Source organism: Dermacentor silvarum, chromosome 8, assembly GCF_013339745.2.
Source record: "Dermacentor silvarum isolate Dsil-2018 chromosome 8, BIME_Dsil_1.4, whole genome shotgun sequence".
Classification (NCBI taxonomy): Eukaryota; Metazoa; Arthropoda; class Arachnida; order Ixodida; family Ixodidae; genus Dermacentor; species Dermacentor silvarum.
In genome coordinates, this window is record NC_051161.1 from 38,371,756 (window position 1) to 38,390,074 (window position 18,319).

Consider the following 18,319-nt stretch of genomic DNA (forward strand, 5'->3'; position numbering starts at 1 on the left):
GTGTCCTCTACGACGTAATTGAAACCAGAGAGGACCACCTACGCCTAAAGAATTCATTCGCGCTGTTTTGCGCCAGGTGAGACACATGAAAAAGGAGCATTAACTTCCCTAAAGCCGTTGTAATGTCATTTAAGAACAGAACCGCGCACCCTCGTTCTATGATTATTCACACAACTACTCACCTTTATACAGGGTATCTCACTATAAATATCCAGGTGTCGTCGTCGCAAGCACTTTATTTTAATCTCAGCATGTTCACACTGTGCAAACAACGCACCAAAAACTATGTGAAGCGTAATTCCATCTGCCCAAAAAGAAACTAAGCTTCTCTTGCATTATAAATCCCTAACCCGGCCCATAGAAGAATTTGCCTCTGTTGGTCTGGTGCCATCACTATCTCTGTAATATCAGAGAAGTTTAGGTAAAACACACGGAAAGAACAAGAGGCTGTGCACTTTATATGCCACAGCTACAACAGATACTTATTCCAGTCATCTGCCCTTCCGTCATTAAACTTATTACCGCTGTCTGCTCGTCGTGAAATGGACTCACTGAAATTTATGTGCAATGTCATAAACTCATCATGTCGACTTTAATGTAACGAAACACGTACCTCTTGCTTAACTGACTTCTACACGTAGTTATCATGTACTTAACTTGAAACCGTTTTTCATTTGCCACTAACTAATTTCAAAAGTATATTTCTTTCTCTTTCCAACTTACTATTGACCTTTGGAATTCCTTACCTGGCAATATCCGTCCCCCTGCTGCAGTATGCTCAAATAAATAAATAAATAAATAAATAAATAAATAAATAAATAAATAAATAAATAAATAAATAAATAAATAATAAATAAATAAATAAATAAATAAATAAATAAATCACCACCACAGTCATCATTATAATATATTTATGTCCAATGCTAGACGAACGCCTCTCCCACTCACCTCTAGAGACCCGTCTTGTGCCACATTACGCCATTCTACTATGCCTGCAAATTTGCTAATTTCATCCCGCCATCTAGTTTTCTGCCGTGCTCGACAGCGCTACCGTTCCTTCGGGTGCCCTTAGCGACTGCAACTATACCTCCGGCTAACCTCTCTGCCTTTCTGTGCGTCCTTTTTTCTCTCTCCGAGCGCGTTCGCATGACGAGACTGCCCCGCTTTGATGAGCAGCTGCACGCAACGGAGATACAAATGTCGAGATCAAAGCGACTAACGGGGAGGTTACAGTCTCCGCGTGGCAGGGCCGTGCTACAGCCACCGTCCGTGGAGGTCAAGCCGGGTGGACTCGGTCACGCCGCTACCTGGCCCCGCATTATTATGTGCCGTTTTAGGGTCGCTTATAAGCGGAACGGCGCCCGACCGCGAGCGCCGCCGCGCCCGCCAAAAACATCTCTTCCGTGCCGCTTCGGACGGGTTGTTCGATCCACGCATTGCCGGTCACGTTCCAGATATGAAGGTCGCCCCGTCTGTACACACGCTCACGACGATTGTCGGCCAGGTCAAGCAGGCCACGAATCGGTCCTCCGAAAATTTCATGTTATGCTCGCGTTCACCTGTAGCTCTCCTGCGGCCGACTGGGGCCTTGTGCTGTGCACGGCGCACAACAACGCGAGTAATGGTAGCACCGGAAGGCGGCCTAGCATAAACATATACACACACCGTTTACGCTTCGCTTTTGGCTGAAAATCTTGCTTACATGCGCTCGAGCCCTCCTATCGAATCGTAAACAATAACCAAAAACATTTTTTTTTCTGTGTGTCGTCGGGTCATCGTCGCCGTCATTGACGTCTCCGTTGACGACGTTATCGCCGTAGTTGTTTTAGCGAACGTCGGAAAGGTTGTCGCTATATTGGGCGGCACTCAAGATTTTACTTTTAGCGGCTCTCGGCGTTATTTTGTCAAACTTGGCCACTCAGAGCATCACCACCAGACACAAGTAACAAAGAATAAAAGAAAACTCGAGGACTTTTTCCCGACCGTCACGTCACAACTCTCAGTACCATAGCTTACGCCCATTTATTTGTGAGAAAAGAGCAGCTGAAAGTCCTTTTCGTCATTTCTCATTTCTCGAGCTAGCATGAAACAAATCAGAGGTCGCAGTATCAATGGCGAACACGTCGGGGCCACGACAAGCAATTTTTACGCACAAAATTATTTGTGAGACCAGCAACCGCAATTACCTTTCTTTCTTTATCTAACTACTTGTCACTCGTATTGACTATCGATATACCACCATTAAACAATCCTCCCTTATCTTGTCTGATAGTCACAGAGAAATGGTAAGCTTTCCAGGCATCTAAAGCTGTACTAGACGAGAGAGCAGATTGTATTACTTCACTAACATCCGCAGCATATAGTTTACGTGTTAAATGCGCAGCGTCGGAAATTTTGGTCATGGTATAGCATAGATATCCCGCGTACACCTTCAAACTTCCCTAATTTCACTAACCTCGAATAACAATGTTCTCTTACTTACTTTGATCTCCGCCCGTTTTATTTTCTCTCTATCGAAGCGCCAGACAATATACACACGATCAAACTTTCGAACAACGCGAGAGGGGCTTTATTTTCTCGTGTTTTCATTTCTTCAGACGCTTCACTGAGCCGCGTTATAGTGGTATCGCAATAATCTCGTTTGACGGCGATTCTTCATTTCATTTTCCTTACGTCCAAAACAATTTCAAGGGGTTTCACCATCTTCCGTAGGTCTTGCTTTCTTTTTTATTTTTCGTGGCAGGGGAACTTCACTTTTAACATTTCTCATTTTGCCTTTACATGCTTTTCCGCTTCCTCCTACCCATCCCACTTTCTTTTTTCATCGCCTTCCTCGCAATCCGATTCATTCTAGATGTTGTCTTTTACCGTTCGTATCTTTATTTCTTTTGAAATTGTTTCTAAACCTTTTTTTTTTTTCGAGTCAACATCGCTGGGCATTTTCCGGCGAGTTTCAGGACTGCCGTTCGAATCGGCCGCTTTTCTCTGTCCGCCCGTCGGCACCTCTCATTTATTTGCCGCGTGTCGCGTTCTATCTCGAGTGCGCGTCCCCGCCAGGACGAGAGGAAAGTGAGAGAGAGTAAACTGTCACAGCGCTGTTAGCATCGTATTAGATTGGCTGCGACAACTGGCCAACATCTTTCATGCCAATACCGACCGGTCCCGTGATTTATCCGTTTTCCTTTCTCTCTCTCTCTCTCCTCGCCCTGCCTTGTCCGTTTCCCGCGCAGTCAAACTCACGTAACCGCCTCTTCATGCTCTGTCCCCTTTCTCACCCACGTCTCGACACCGCCGCATGTCCATACTTTCTTGTTTTTTGTGCTTCCACTGCGATTGTGACATCCCGACTGACTCCTTTTTTTCCGGACTGACCCAGTTTCCGTCTGTCCTTTCCGAGACCGCGCCATCTTCGCTCGCAGCACCACTCGTCTATCCTTCTTTTTTCCCTTCTCCTCACAACCCCACGCTCTTACCGCCTGCTTTCAGCTTCGTAGCTGTTGTAAGCTTTCGCATGGCATCCGCCGATACATGTCGGCTCGGCCGCTTCACCGTTGGCGTTCGTCGCGTTCCACGAAATCTACTCGACGAAGAAGTCTCTGTACTATTGATTTACCCTTCAGCACAAACCGTCGGCGCAGTTTCGAAATTCGGCCTCATCGAAGTCAAAACGTGGTAGGGACGAGATTCTGCTGTGCCGGCAGTGAATTTATGGCCTCCTCTTGCCTGCTATAGTGATGAGTCCCAGCACATTATCATCGCACTAAGTCGGCGAGCCAGCGACAAGCATTCGAAACAATGAATGAACAAGTTTTATCGACTGATGATGGGGCTTAGGCTCATTGGCTCAAAGGTTACGACAACGAAAGGAGTGATAACGTTATCTTCAATGCACTCCCCCACCCGCCCACGCTTTAGTCTTTGTTTCTCAATAGGGAGAGAGAAAGAGAAGAATAAATTGAAATTCAAGGAGGTTAGTCAGATGGTAATGTCCGGTTTGCTACCCTGCGCTGTAGAAGGGAGGGGGGGGGAATAATGTTTCTCAGTAATGTTTCATGAATTGGAACGGAAACTTCATGCAGAGTCAATCAATCACGGACGCGATGGTGTGAGCTTGAGTGTCACTGTCCCGTTTATACCTCCGTGTCCCGTTTATACCTCCGTTGTGTGCTCTGCGCTGTGAGTACAATGGCGATAGCCAGAGCGCGACCCTTAGCTTAAACTCTACAGTGTCAATTGACTTGTGAACGGACAAGGCGTTTGCTCGCCAGAACGCGATAACCCAGGCTATCTGCTAATGTTCCCCCTTAGGTCTACTTAGTATCCCCGTCAGACACGAATTACGATGGACTGTCAAACTTGCGCAACATTATTTCGAGGCGCTCGACACTCCATGGCAAGGAAGACTAGGCGGTATGATGTCGCTTTGTGTATTTTCTGGCGGGTCATTATAAATGCAAAGCAATCCAATACTTATTTATCATGCAGTCAGTCAGTCGTCTTTTTTAATTTTTATTTATTTATTATTATTAATATTGTTCTTTTTTTTGCAAAACAGGAATTGAAGCATCGGCTCGAAGTACATGCACAACTTACCTGCTGGCTGCAATCATTACGAAAAGGAGAAAAATCATTATTATTTTTTGCGTAATTGCTGCCGGAAACGCGGTACCTCGAACGTCCCTTCAAACATAGTAGAGCGCCTCATGCACAGTCTTCATCTGTAGCAATACGCAACATAATGAAGTGAAATGAACCCACAATGTGTATGCAGGAGGTTCATTTTGCCGTAAGATCAATGTCGGTTGCTTTTTTTTTTTTTTTTTACACTTTTCTTTTGTTACCGCTGCACATAACTGGTAAGACCCAAATCGCGTACATAAATTTCTACAGGTCTGAAGAGGCTACGGTCAGAGTCCCCCGAAAACGGTTATCAACGGACTAAGCTATTGCCATGGAATTTGCAGTGCGCTTCGTGTATGAATGACTTTAATTTATATAGCGGTCTTTAGAAGATTACGCCGACAACAACGACACTGAGCCGCGCGTGTCCACGCGAAACGCAAGCGTGACATGGTAGTTGCGCAAGGGGAACCACGGCTGCCTCATGTTAAGCATTCCTCAGATACTTCTGCAGCCGCCTTAACAGTGGCTAAAGCACGTGGCACAGTTAATGCGAGGTCTAGGTGAAACGGCTTTAAAGATGAGCTTTACCTTTACGCGAGCAGTTGCTGCCCTCGCGTCGCGTTGCATTTGCAGCGAAACACACAAACACGCCTTACGAAGTAGATTCTATCCTCACTCCGCTGTAAAACAACCGGGATAAAGTAACCTAACGCAGCCAGAAACGAGTTTTGTGAACCTCTTTATCTTATCTAATGGAGACTAAACAAAAACATCAAAGGTTACATCGGGAGAGAGAGAAAGAGAGAGTGAAAGCAAGGAGAGCAAAGGCAAGGAGGTCAATTCCAGGCGAGCGTCCGGTTTGCTACCCTACACTGGGGGTAAGGAAAAGGGGGAATAGAGGGAGGAAAAGAGGGAGAGAGAGAGAGAGCACTGTGTGCACGTGGCCAACAATGCATAGCGGGAAGATGCAGGCAGGATTATTCGACACTCTCTTTCCCATTCCCCAGGTGAAGCCGTAGCTAACCGGACGTAACCTCCCTGCCTTCTGTCTTCCTCTTTCTTCCTTCCTTCCTTCTATGTAGATTATTAGAGATCTAAACAAGCGTGGATGATTCTTGCAAAGGATCGCGGCCCTATTACGCGTTGTTCGAACATTTAACTGTAGCTGTACACCTATTTAGGAAAGTGCAATACATTGAGGAAAACCACAACATTTATCGATTTTTCCATTGCCTGTTGCTTCTCAATAAATAAATAAATAAGGTAATTAATTAATTGATGAATCAATTAATCAGTCAGTCAATCAACCAACCAATTATTCAATCAATCAATCAATCAATATTTATTATCTGGTTTCAAGGAGGTGCAATTCGTACGTACAGTGCTCAGCAATTGAAACGCGATACTCAGAGCGCGAAGCTGCTTGACCATTTTTGCGCCACCGGTGGGCGCTGGGCACACCAACCTGATGAATGTTTGTATCACATGAAAGCGAACGGATTTGTGACGCATTGTAACATGCATTACGTACTCTCAGCGATCACCCAGCGCTCACCGGTAACGCAAAAAGAGCCGGCTGCCGTGTGGTCCGAGTATCGCGTTTCAATCGCTGAGCACTGTACGTACGCGTGTATGCATCCGAGAGTCCCAATAGTCCATCACCCTACCGGGAGTCTTTCATTCGACCATTTGTAAGAACTCAACACATACGCGCGCTTGCGCATGTGCATACAGTAAAGGTCACCGCCCATGTATATCCACTGAAGCTTTCTGCACAACAGCGGTATACCTTCAGCGCTATCAGCCAGTCCTGCTACTTTTTCACGCATCGTTTCTAGGAGTAACGCGGATTGCCTCACTGTTACCCGACAGTAAGTAAACTTGTGCCCCAGCTGCTGCATACATTAAGAGTTAAAGGGCCGGTGTGTAAACAAAGCACAAATGGGCTGCAACTACAGAACTGGTCGAAGGGAGCTCTCCGTCATGTTGCGAAACATCTCCACAGCCGATTTTCTGTTCGCTTTTAGGAAATGCAAGCAACAGGCCTTAAATGGGAGTTGAAAACATTTTTTTAAGAGAGAAAACAAAAGAAAAGCAAGCGCAAAAAATATTACGCCAGCCTACACGCAGTTTAATTGTTCTATGCAATTACATTACGAGTGCATCATCGAATGAAGGCGCCACGAGCACTGCATAAAATTGTTGCCTTTTGTTCCCACCTTTCTTCTTCTCAGTCATTTTTTGCAGCAGTAAAAGCTTTCTCTGGTGCATCTGTTTTCGGCGTCTAGTATACTGAATCTGCTTATTTATGCAAGTTGAGTAAACCGATAACTTGCGTAATTCTTGCGAATCGAGATGGATTCTGCAAACTGAATACGCTATATAGAGAGTGGACTCGCATAATTCGTAATATAAATGCTGTTGAGTCGTTTTTTTTCTTTCCTTTTCTTTTTCGTCACGTCATTTCCTTTTCTAATAAACCAACAAATACGGTTTGAACAACAGACAAGTATATTGAAGCATCAAAACGGGGACGCACTTTCGACATCATTCCAACTGCGCAAACCGATAAAAGAGTGCACTTAAATGCGGCCACTGATACTTTGGCCGATCATACAACTCCAATTGAATTCATGATTCAATGACCTTACCGGGACTAGAGCAACAGCTTCCACTTTCTGATACCGCACGTGAGTGTTCTGCATATGTTTTCCATTGAGATGGCTCTAGGGGTACAGAGCGGTCCTGTGTGCCGCGGTATATGCCACAACACACACTGGTCGGACGCTCTGGAGGCATTAGCTGCTAGTCTTCGTGATGCTGCTCAATCGAGCGTCCGTGACCTTTGCCTCCACTGCCACAATCGTGTCCAACAAAACTTTTTTTTTGCGTTGTCTCTGTGTGTGCGTGTGAAATAGATAGATAGATAGATAGATAGATAGATAGATAGATAGATAGATAGATAGATAGATAGATAGATAGATAGATAGATAGATAGATAGATAGATAGATAGATAGATAGATAGATAGATAGATAGATAGATAGATAGATAGATAGATAGATAGATAGATAGATAGATAGATAGATAGATAGATAGATAGATAGATAGATAGATAGATAGATAGATAGATAGATAGATAGATAGATTAGATAGATAGATAGATAGATAGATAGATAGATAGATAGATAGATAGATAGATAGATAGATAGATAGATAGATAGATAGATAGATAGATAGATAGATAGATAGATATAGATAGATAGATAGATAGATAGATACGATCACTCTGCACATGGTGCACCTAAAGCTGTGCCTTCCTTAGCTTTATATGGCGGCGATAAATGGTATTAGAGGTTGTATAAGTGTAGTTAGAGCTCTCGGACACTTTCTTGAGATACCCTCGTGAGCAAAACAAAAGGGAACACCCAAAATTGCATCCAAAATGCAGTGGGGCCTCACCAAACACGTCGAACATAGATGTTTTCCACTGGTTCATGTTCTGTGAGAAAGCTATCTAATAGTGAGGCGTTATATAGGCTCAAAAGAGCGCGTCACGGGTAATAGTTGCTCGAAAACAAGTTCAATATTCACTTTCACGTTGCTCACGACCACGTTAGCATCCGCAAGCGATCCTGCCTACGTATATTCGCGTTTACGCATTTTAGTACAGTGAGGCTTAGACGACAACAACCGTCCCTCCCTCCCTGCCTCCCTCCTGCTGCTTGACTTCTCGCTTAGCGGTCATTGAGACGCGAGTGCACAAGCGACCGCGCCACCGAGAGGCAGCTCACTCGTTTTTTATCAGTAATCTGGGGCCATTTTCGCCCTAATGGACCAGCCCCGAGACTGGCGAAAGGATTACCCCAAACTTCCGAAAAAAAAAAAAGAGGAAAACTTCGGCTTCCAGTCAAACCCTATTACGCGGCAATAAATCCTCTCCAACACATAGACACACACACCGCCGCGGGCGACGCCTGTTGACGAAGCTGACGTGTCCAAACCCAGCAAACGAGAAAGCGCACGAATCCACAAGCATCTCGCCTGGTTATACGCATACCGCAGAATCAGTGCATCGACAACTGCTCGCTTCCATCGCGTCGCCGTGAGTCGAAAATGTCTTTCGCGCCGGTTAGGCGAGGTCGTGCTACCCCCCTCTCCCTTCTTGGTCGTTACCTTTTCTTGATTTCTTTTCTTTCATTTTGCTCTTTATAAGCGGCTGCCATTGCCAGAGATTAGAAGATACGTCCTTGCTTTTCTTCGGAGCCGCCTCTCGAATCTGTAATGGACCGCATACAACATCACCCAACGCTCTTCCTCTCATTGCGTGCTACAGAAACTTCCATACACTTTCGCGTCGGTGGCGGTGAGCGATAAGCCGTGCACTTCCATGCAGCCCGTACTACTTGCGAGAAAACGCACAAAGTCCGGCTAATGGAGCGCCTCGACCGCAGGCCGATTACGATATAAGAGTTAAATTTGCTGTTTCGTTCGCGTCTGAGCCTGGTCTCGACGTCCCTTTCAGAATAAGAGCGGAGCATGTGAGCGAACTTTGCAAGGAAAGCGCGAAGATTTAGCAGGACGTCCCGGTGAAGCGGCTGACGGGTTGCGTCCGTGGATGCGAAATCAAAGATTCTGGCTCCGCCCGCCGAATTCCAGAGGGTGATAGTGATGGGCTACTCCGAAGAACTGTAGCGTTTGAATACTATTGCTATAGGTTACAATTCAGACCAACCTTATATCCTTTGTCATAAACTGGGCTTTAAAAAATGGGCTTGGAAAGGAAAAGGAGGAGGTGATTGTTAACAAAGATGTGCCGCACATCACTTCGGAGGATCTGGCGCGCTATAATGTATCGATACTATTCCAATTCTTCTCCTTTTTGTAGAGTCATGAGTGGTTCGAGCGGCTCTCCGCAGAAGCTATCGCCAGAATCGGCAAGTCTTAAGCGATGAATATCTCCCGGCTGTAGGGAGACAGAAAGAAATAGAATCATGTAAAGTGAATCCTTACATGACAGCGGCTTTAGTTTGTCTATAGACAAAAGTCATTAAAACGTCTACTTCCTTTCGGCAGTTATGGTAGATATTTATTTATTTATTTATTTATTTATTTAACATACTTAAAAGGCACGAGGGCATTGTCGGAAGTTGTGGTGAATTACAAAGCAATATAATGATACAATGCTCTCAAAACAGTTAACATGGTTAACAAAGAAATTTAACATTAAGAAAAGGTCTCGTGGATGGCAGCCGCGATGGTCTTAGCGTCTGTGAGGGCAGCGATGGAGGCAGGCAGGCGGTTCCATTCGAAGCTAATCCTGGGAATGAATGAATCATTACGAGCATTAGTACTGCAACATGGCGCATGAGCTATGAAGCTATGGTCTGAGCACGATGATACATACATGGCAGGAGAAAAAGAGAACATCTTTTAGAAGTGGATTATAATGATGGATTTGGTGGAACAAAGAAAGGTAAATATGCTTCCGAGAAAGCTTGTTTGGAGGTACAGTCCACAGAGATTACTTGACCAAAAGTGTAAGATCATCACTCTGCAGTCTCATTATATTAAAAAAATCTACAAAAGTCATCGAGAAAAAAAATTATTCTATAGAACGCAGATGATCTTCTTAGTACTCTCGCCCGCACCACAGAACGCATTCACTTGAACACCATGCAGTCCCAAGAAAGAAGAGGCGTCACTTCTGTCGTCAACACAAATTTTAGCACTATTAATGCTATCAAAATGAAAGATAAAAGAGTAAAGCGAATAAGCCAGGCAAAGCTGCGCGACGCAACGGTGAAATATGGATCCTCTCATCGCTCGGCAAAAAAATCCCACAGTTCCCACCAAAGCGGCGGGCGCATGCTATACACGGGAGTCGTAGATGGGGGCGTCCAGGGAACAACTTGTTTTCAGTAACGCCTAGCGCGCTCGAAGATTTACCGGATGAACGGGGACTGAGAACAGAACAAAAGAAGAGAGAGAGAAAAAAAAGGAAGCGTATAGAGGCGGGCGAACAAGGAAGAGCTTTAACGAGATCGAAGCACGAGCCCGAATGCGCTGCCGAGTGATCGATGCTTTTGGAAGTTCCGAGAGCGTCACATCAACTATTAATATTCCCATCGCACTTCATAAGCCTGCGCACTTCTCTGCCGCCGTATCGCACCCTGAAACGACAGGGCTGCCCGCAGTCGTGGTAAGGATGATATATCGGTGCGGAACACAATAAGGCGAAGAAAGAAGAAAATAAAAAAAAAAATGCGGAACTGAGACTCCGCGAGTTTGACCGCAGTGCCTGGCTGTCGCTGTATAGATCGCGTTTTGAAAATTTGTCCCTAGAGTTAATGTATTGGGTGACAAGGGTGCTGGCGGAGAAGGGAAAAAAAAAAGGGGTGGAGGGTGCAGCTTGGTTTTGGCAATTTTGGAGCTCGGTGGCGTGTATGCTTGCACCTGCTTTGTGTACGGCGAAAGCTTGAAGCTCCTGTTTTATGGCGACACGACGCTGTCCCGCAAAAAGAAAATAAGTTCGCCTAATGAGCGACTGAGCGTTCTCGCTGATAAATTTACGCGCAGTAATGGCGGAACAAACTCGCGCGGGAACACGCTTTTATTTCTTGTCTGGGACGAGAACACACGAATTTCGTGATCGTATGAGCTAAACTGCAGCGTGCCTTGGTACGCCCGAAGAAGTAAAATAAATAAGCAATGTTCCTGTTGACGCTGATGACAAAAAAGAAGATAAGTGAGGGAGGTGTCGCGAGGATGATTGAGGCAGCGAGAGAGAATTTTAATGCCAATAAATGTAGGGGTTTTAGGAACAACAGCCTGCGGCTGGTTTGTGGGATTTCTCCCAGCGCAGTATTCTTTCTACGTATTTCCAATTCTTTAACATGCAGTTAAATCTAAAGTACAGAAACGGTTTAGCATAAGGTGACTCTTACCGAAACCGGTAGGTCTGTGTAGGTCCATCTATGGCTAAGTGACTCTAGTGCTTCGTAATTAGAATGAGATACAGTCGAGGATACGTTCGCGAAATATTACTAGGAGATTTAAGTAACCTGATCTAAAATGACCAGATTATTCTAAATGGCGGCGACTGAGAGAAAGAAAAACACAACCGAACTTAAAAAAAAATTGAAGACGACTAAGATCCGGCGCTAGCACGACCATCGTGCAAAGAGAAACACCGCGATCAGGCGCACACGCAGGCGCAGCGATTTCCAAAGGTGGTTGTGACGAGGCGTAGATGACGTAATAATAATAATAATAACGCCAACCACGAGTGCATCATGGTCGCACAACGCTACAAACCAGCGCGCCTTACCATCATGAACTGATACCATGCGTTTGACCAACTTGGGCTCTTTACGCGCATGCATATCTGCATGCGTTAGCTGCGGAGAGGACTTGGCCTGGGGTTCCTCAGGACTGCGCTAAGTGTGGGTGCGACCCGCGGCTGTTGCTTAGAGGTTATAGCGTTAACTTGCGCTGCTGAGCGCGAGGTCGCGGGTTCAATCCCGGCGGCGGCAGCTGTAGTCCGTTGGGCGCGGAATGCAAGAACGCTCGTTTACCGTACATTCGATGGACGCTGGTGAAACCCCGGTGGATAAAATTAAACCAAAGCACCAAGTGTCGCACCCACTGTGCACTTCCGGGACGTTAAATTCCAATATCCGACATGTTATTTGTTTCTTGTTTTTCAAAAGTTTTGGCCACATGGCGAATGCGTTTATGGTTGCTAACATGCCCGCCATTTACGCATGACTGTTTCACAGAGCATTCTCCATGGCACGCTTTAGCAACATGTTGTGGTATCCCCGTGTTGCAGCATACGGTACCATGTCGGTGTTGTCGTACTGTCCCATTTCCACTGCATCTGAGGTGCAATGTCTACTACCAATTTGCCTGAGTAAAGAGGACCTGTAAATTTGCAGAAATGAATATGCAGAAGACAAAGATAATGCTCAATAGCCTGGCAAGGGAACAAGAATTCAGGATCGCCAGTCAGCCTCCTAGAGTATGTAAAGGAGTACGTTTATCTAGGTCAATTACTCACAGGGGGCCCTGATCACGAGAAAGAAATTTACAGAAGAATAAAATTGGGTTGGAGTGCATACGGCAGGCAATGCCAAATCCTGACTGGGAGCTTACCACTATCGTTGAAAAGAAAAGTGTACAATCATTGCATTCTACCGGTGCTAACATATGGGGCAGAAACTTGGAGGTTAACAAAGAAGCCCGAGAACAAGTTAAGGACCGCACAAAGAGCGATGGAACGAAAAATCTTAGGACTAACGTTAAGAGACAGGAAGAGAGCGGTGTGGATCAGAGAACAAACAGGGATAACCGATATTCTAATTGACATTAAGCGGGAAAAATGGAGCTGGGCAGGCCATGTAATGCGTAGGATGGATAACCGGTGGACCATTAGGGTTACAGAATGGATACCAAGAGAAGGGAAGCGTAGTCGAGGTCGCCAGAAAAAAACTAGGCGGGATGATGAAGTTAGGAAATTTGCAGGCGCAAGTTGGAATACGCTAGCGCAAGACAGGGGTAATTGGAGATCGCAGGGAGAGGCCTTCGTCCTGCAGTGGACATAAAATACAGGATGATGATGATGATGATGATGATGATGATGATGATGATGATATTTGGTTGGGCTAACTAGCTTAAGGACTTCTAATGCCAGAAACGCGATGTAAGAATTATCTGTGCGTGTGCTTTAAAAACCAGCAAAGGAATTCAAGAGGGCGCGTCATCAGCCGGGCATTAAAGTTCAAGGGCAAGTAGGACAACTCACGAGACGTTAAAAAAGGCCATACTAATTGCTGTTCAACGCAGCCAGAACCTCAAGTCTTTTTAAATGAGTTCAGGAGGAAAAAATAAAGAAAGTAAGAAAATCAAGCGGCAGTATACCAACGTCTACTATCGCGAGCAAATGACGCGAAAGTACGACAGTAAAATGCGAAAGATACAATTCCGACACAACCAAAACACGTGTAAGAATTTCGTTTATGGATTTCATATAAATGCGCGGTTCCTTTCTCATTTCAAAGAACACTGTATGACACGTCCAAGTTTTGATAAAAGACTCTAAAGCATCCCTCGACCACCATCTCCCGATGCTCTTTTTCAGATCTGAATCACAATCTGTTTTCTTTCTTTTTTTTCATTTGTTCGCAATAATACATCTTAACCTTCGGCCTTGGTAGTGCCAACACAGCCTCACCGGGAACCGGGCACGACGGCCCTAAGTCAGTGACACCGCACAGGGCCCAACACCGTCTTGCTGACACAAAAATCGCAGCAAAGCACCAGAAAGCGTAACGACATTAGAAGCACGAGCCACTCGCACTAATGGCTAATGTGAACCCACTCCAAGGTCCGACCAACTGCCACTTACTTCTCTTCTATCGGTTCAGCAACTTCTAACCCTGCCCCCCCCCCCCCCCCCTTCTCCTCTCGCTGACCTCCTCCTACCAACGAACAAAAACAAGAAACAAACAAAACCACCACTGGAAGGACGGAATCAGCGAGAGTCGCATTTCGTGTAGTAAGCGGCATTGCTCCGGCTTTTCGCTTATTTCGCGGCTGACAAAACTGTGCGCCCCGCAGGGGGACAAAGTCACTCTTTCGAAGTGAGAGAGATACGGGAAGGCATCGGGCGGGCACCAAAGTGTGGAGAAAGGAGTTTCGACCCCCCCCCCCCCCAAAAAAAAAAAAAAAAAAAAAAAAGTGGCGCGCCCGCCGGCCACCACAGCGCGACGAACAAGTCGTGAGTGGTGCTCCCGAACTCAAGTTGGACTTGGGGGTCAGAAACGCAAAGAAGCTGAGCGAGAAACCGAGCGAATGAAACCGAAAAAAAAAAGGAGACGAGTATTTGGTACTCCCTCTTTCCCTCCGGTCTCTTTACGTATCTTCCGTTTCTTCTGACCCCTGTTCGGATCGCTCTGACGAAGATAAAGTGGACGCGTTCACGGATCCAACGCGCACACTTTGTTATCGAGCGTCCGCGCTGTCTGTTGCTCCTTTCCCTTTCGTCGTCCGCTTCCCCCTTTTTTTATTTTTTCACTTATCTCCGTTCCTTTCGTAGACCGCAGGCAGTGTTTCAGCGCCGCGGGTCCACTGCTTGCTTCGTGTCTTCGCGAGCTAGGCCTGCCCAATCGCGCTGGTGGGTTACTCGTCAGGCGTGATTAATGGCGGCCCCTCCGGGTTCCAGCCGCTGCCCGACCCTTTACTCCAGTGCCCTCTCGTTGAAGCCATTTCTTTCTTTCTTTATTTTCACTCGATGTCATTTGTTTGTTTGTTTTGATTAACGGATTCCTCTACGCCTGTCGCCGCTCGCGCGCACCTGGTACGGTCGGTGGAAATCCCATATGCTCGCAACTTCTGACAGTGATGGTGAATGCGGGGAGTATAAAGCGTCTCCTTGAGTCATTTTGATGGATCCTCCGCGTCAGGCTTTCTCGTGATGGCCGCTTCGTTGTTCGCTCTCACTCGGTCGCCCCCGGGCTCCTGTAAATGTCCGCGACGATATTTATGTTCTGAAAATAAAATTAAGAAGAGCAAAAAAAAAAGAGTGCAGAGGGCTGCTAGAAGGACAAATGCCGCCAAAAACAGTGACAGCTGGCCTGGCAACGGCGCCGATAACGACGGAAGATGATGTGAACGCGAACACGACGACGACGCAATTACGGCGGCACGACACTGGCATGACGACACGAAGACGACCGCACGATGGCCGTCGTGCACAATGGAGCGAATCACGGGGCCAGTGTAAACAGAACTATTTTTTTTTCTTTCTTTTTTCTAGGGTCCTATACTCTGGATGCTCTCAAAACCCGCCATATTGTCAACTTCCGCCACGCTGGCGTTTTGAGCCAATCAGAAACGGCGTAACAGACCTCTGGGCCAATCAGAGCTGAGAAGATGGCGAATTCGACAATATTGGGAATCTGACAATATTTAGAATAGCACATCAGGAGGGATGATGATGATGATGATTATTATATGATGGTGATTATTATTATTATTATTATTATTATTATTATTATTATTATTATTATTATTATTATTGAAAGTTTGAGACAGAACCCTCCACTGCTTATCACTGTAAGTTGAATATTACGTATGAGAGACTAGGAGAGTGCGAATAGTTGTTTTTGAGACCGAATCGAATACGAATCGAATAGTGCCAGAATGGAATCGAATCGAGTATGGAATGCTTTTCGAATAGTTTGTGGATAATGTAAAACCTTTTTATTAATATCAAGCAATTCTCACATCATGGTATCCTAAACATTAGAAAGTTTCTGCCAACCCATTGCGGATTCAACAGCATAGCTTATTCAAAGAGAGAGACATCAAGGAGAGGAAAGGCAGGGAGGTCAGCCAGACGAGCGCCCCGTTTGCTACCCGACCCTGGGGGTAAGGGTAAGGGGGGATACAAAGAGGAAGAGAGGGCGACAGTGAGTACTGAGTGGGATGATGCGCAGCGACACAGTAAGCGGTCTCTTAAACCGGCGCACTTCAAGTACTGTAGTAATGCACGAATCGCTTTTTGTGTCAGTGACGGGTGTAGCCACGGTCCGAGTATCCTTGACTCAGAGAACAGTCTCGAGACCAGTCGGTTTAAAGTTGTCCTGAGAGAGAGAGGCGTTCAAAGCAACAAAAATGAAGCACTTGGAACAACTCAGCTGTTGTTTCGCTAACTCAGAATCTTCGGACCGAAGACGGTCATGCATTATCAAACAAAAGTTTAAAAGGATAATCTTGTGGGCCCGTTAGAAGCGATGAATACCTTCGCGACGAAATAAGAAATGCGCGTCGTCTCCGGCAGTGTCATCATCAAAAAAAAAAAAAAAAAGTTACAAGAAAGGAGACTTTCTGTGTAGTGCCAAGTGGTCGCAGCAGATAGTGGCACTATTGTATCGAGTATGTTGCAATGAAACGTATTCTGAGTTAATCTGATGAGAGTGCGGATAGTATCTACAAACAATACCTACAGCGTGGTGGCGTGACGAAAACAAAATTTTATTGCGATTGACCGTGTTTAGCCGCAAAGTCCTGGTTGTATGAGCGACGCAACGTGCTCTATAGTACGTTATAACCAGTGAGGATGGGATGAAAGTTACCACATTTTTCCCTGTATTTTTTTTTGTTTCTGGTGGTGTACAGTCAGCTACGTCAAGTACTCGAAAACTATTCGAAAAATATCGGGATGTTCGAATAGTGACTATTCGATTCGAGGAGCAAATCAAAAAGTCACTATTTTATACGAGGACTAAATCGATGGGATCATAATCAACTTGTTATTCGAAAGTTTAAAATATTCAACCCCCCCCCCCCCCCCCCCTCCCCCCCCCCCCCCCATAAAAGACCAAAAATATTTATCGCTACAGTATGCAAGTCACTATGCCGCGACGTTGCCAACGCACACCGCGGCCAGACTCGGAGCTGGTATTGCGCATGCGCATTTGCGCACCGTCCTAGGAGTGTACACATTAGGAACCGGCTTCAGTTCCTTATAACTCACATAAGTCTAAATGAACGTATCATGTTTCCTTCGTTTTGCCGCATTTTCACCGCGGCCTTCATTTTGCCACTTTCTACATTTTCATTTTATTTTACTTTCTCAAAACGATTACTTTCACTGGCTTGATAGAGTTAACGTAGATATACAGTCAAACGCCTTTATAACGAAGTGTTTGAGTCATCGGAAATCATTCGTTATGCAGGTCACTTGGTTGTAAGCGCAGCACAACTTACAATGGAACCGGCAACGAATTATTCCTTCGTTATACAGGTCACTTCGTTGTAAACTCATTCGTTGTATAGGCGCTCGACTGTATATGACAAAACACGAAAAGAGAGGATCGCATTTCGAGTTTAATATTTGAAGGTGCAAGAAAAAAAAACCATCGTTTAGAAAACGCACGTTTCTTTTTTAATTTTTGTGATCTCGAATAAGCTTCAAACGTCACAAATACCACTTGTGTATACACAAGCAGTAGCGTACAATCTATCCTTATTGGTGAACGAGAGGATCATTATTTACCTTACCGGTGCCCACATAACTCGTTAAGTTAAAACTCTATAGTAAGTACAGAGAGAGAAAGGGGATCTTTAATGAATCCTGGAAAGAATTGCCTGGCGGCAGGCCCATAGCATGCTACTCCAGATAATCATGATGAATAATGGAGTGATATGTACTGCTCATAACACAGATGTGCTGTGTACTGTTGTGAATAATGAATGAATGAAAGAATGAAGTGTTGTGAATATATAAGTACGGTATGTCTGTATAAGACCACGACGGCGGTTATAACCGAAAGGCAGCATTATGCGTACTAATTTGCCTGTGACAGGCAAGACGACATAACATGGTGCTGGTCGCATACAATACTGCAGGATAAAAATATCAACTGGACGCTTGGCACTTTCAGAATATCTGTCTTTCTCTCGGGTCCCGACGGCTCTTCCACATTTATGGTACGTTATTCCTGACCTTCATTGACACCGTTTTGCCACTACTTACCGATGAATTGGGTGAAAAAAAAAAAACATACTACTAAACGAAAGACAAGTACAGAAGACAAATATCCACTTATTAGGTAACAAAAATTACGGCATGGCAACATTAAAGCGGACAGCGACAGGCTTCTATTTCAGTCTTCTCTCTGCCACTAGAT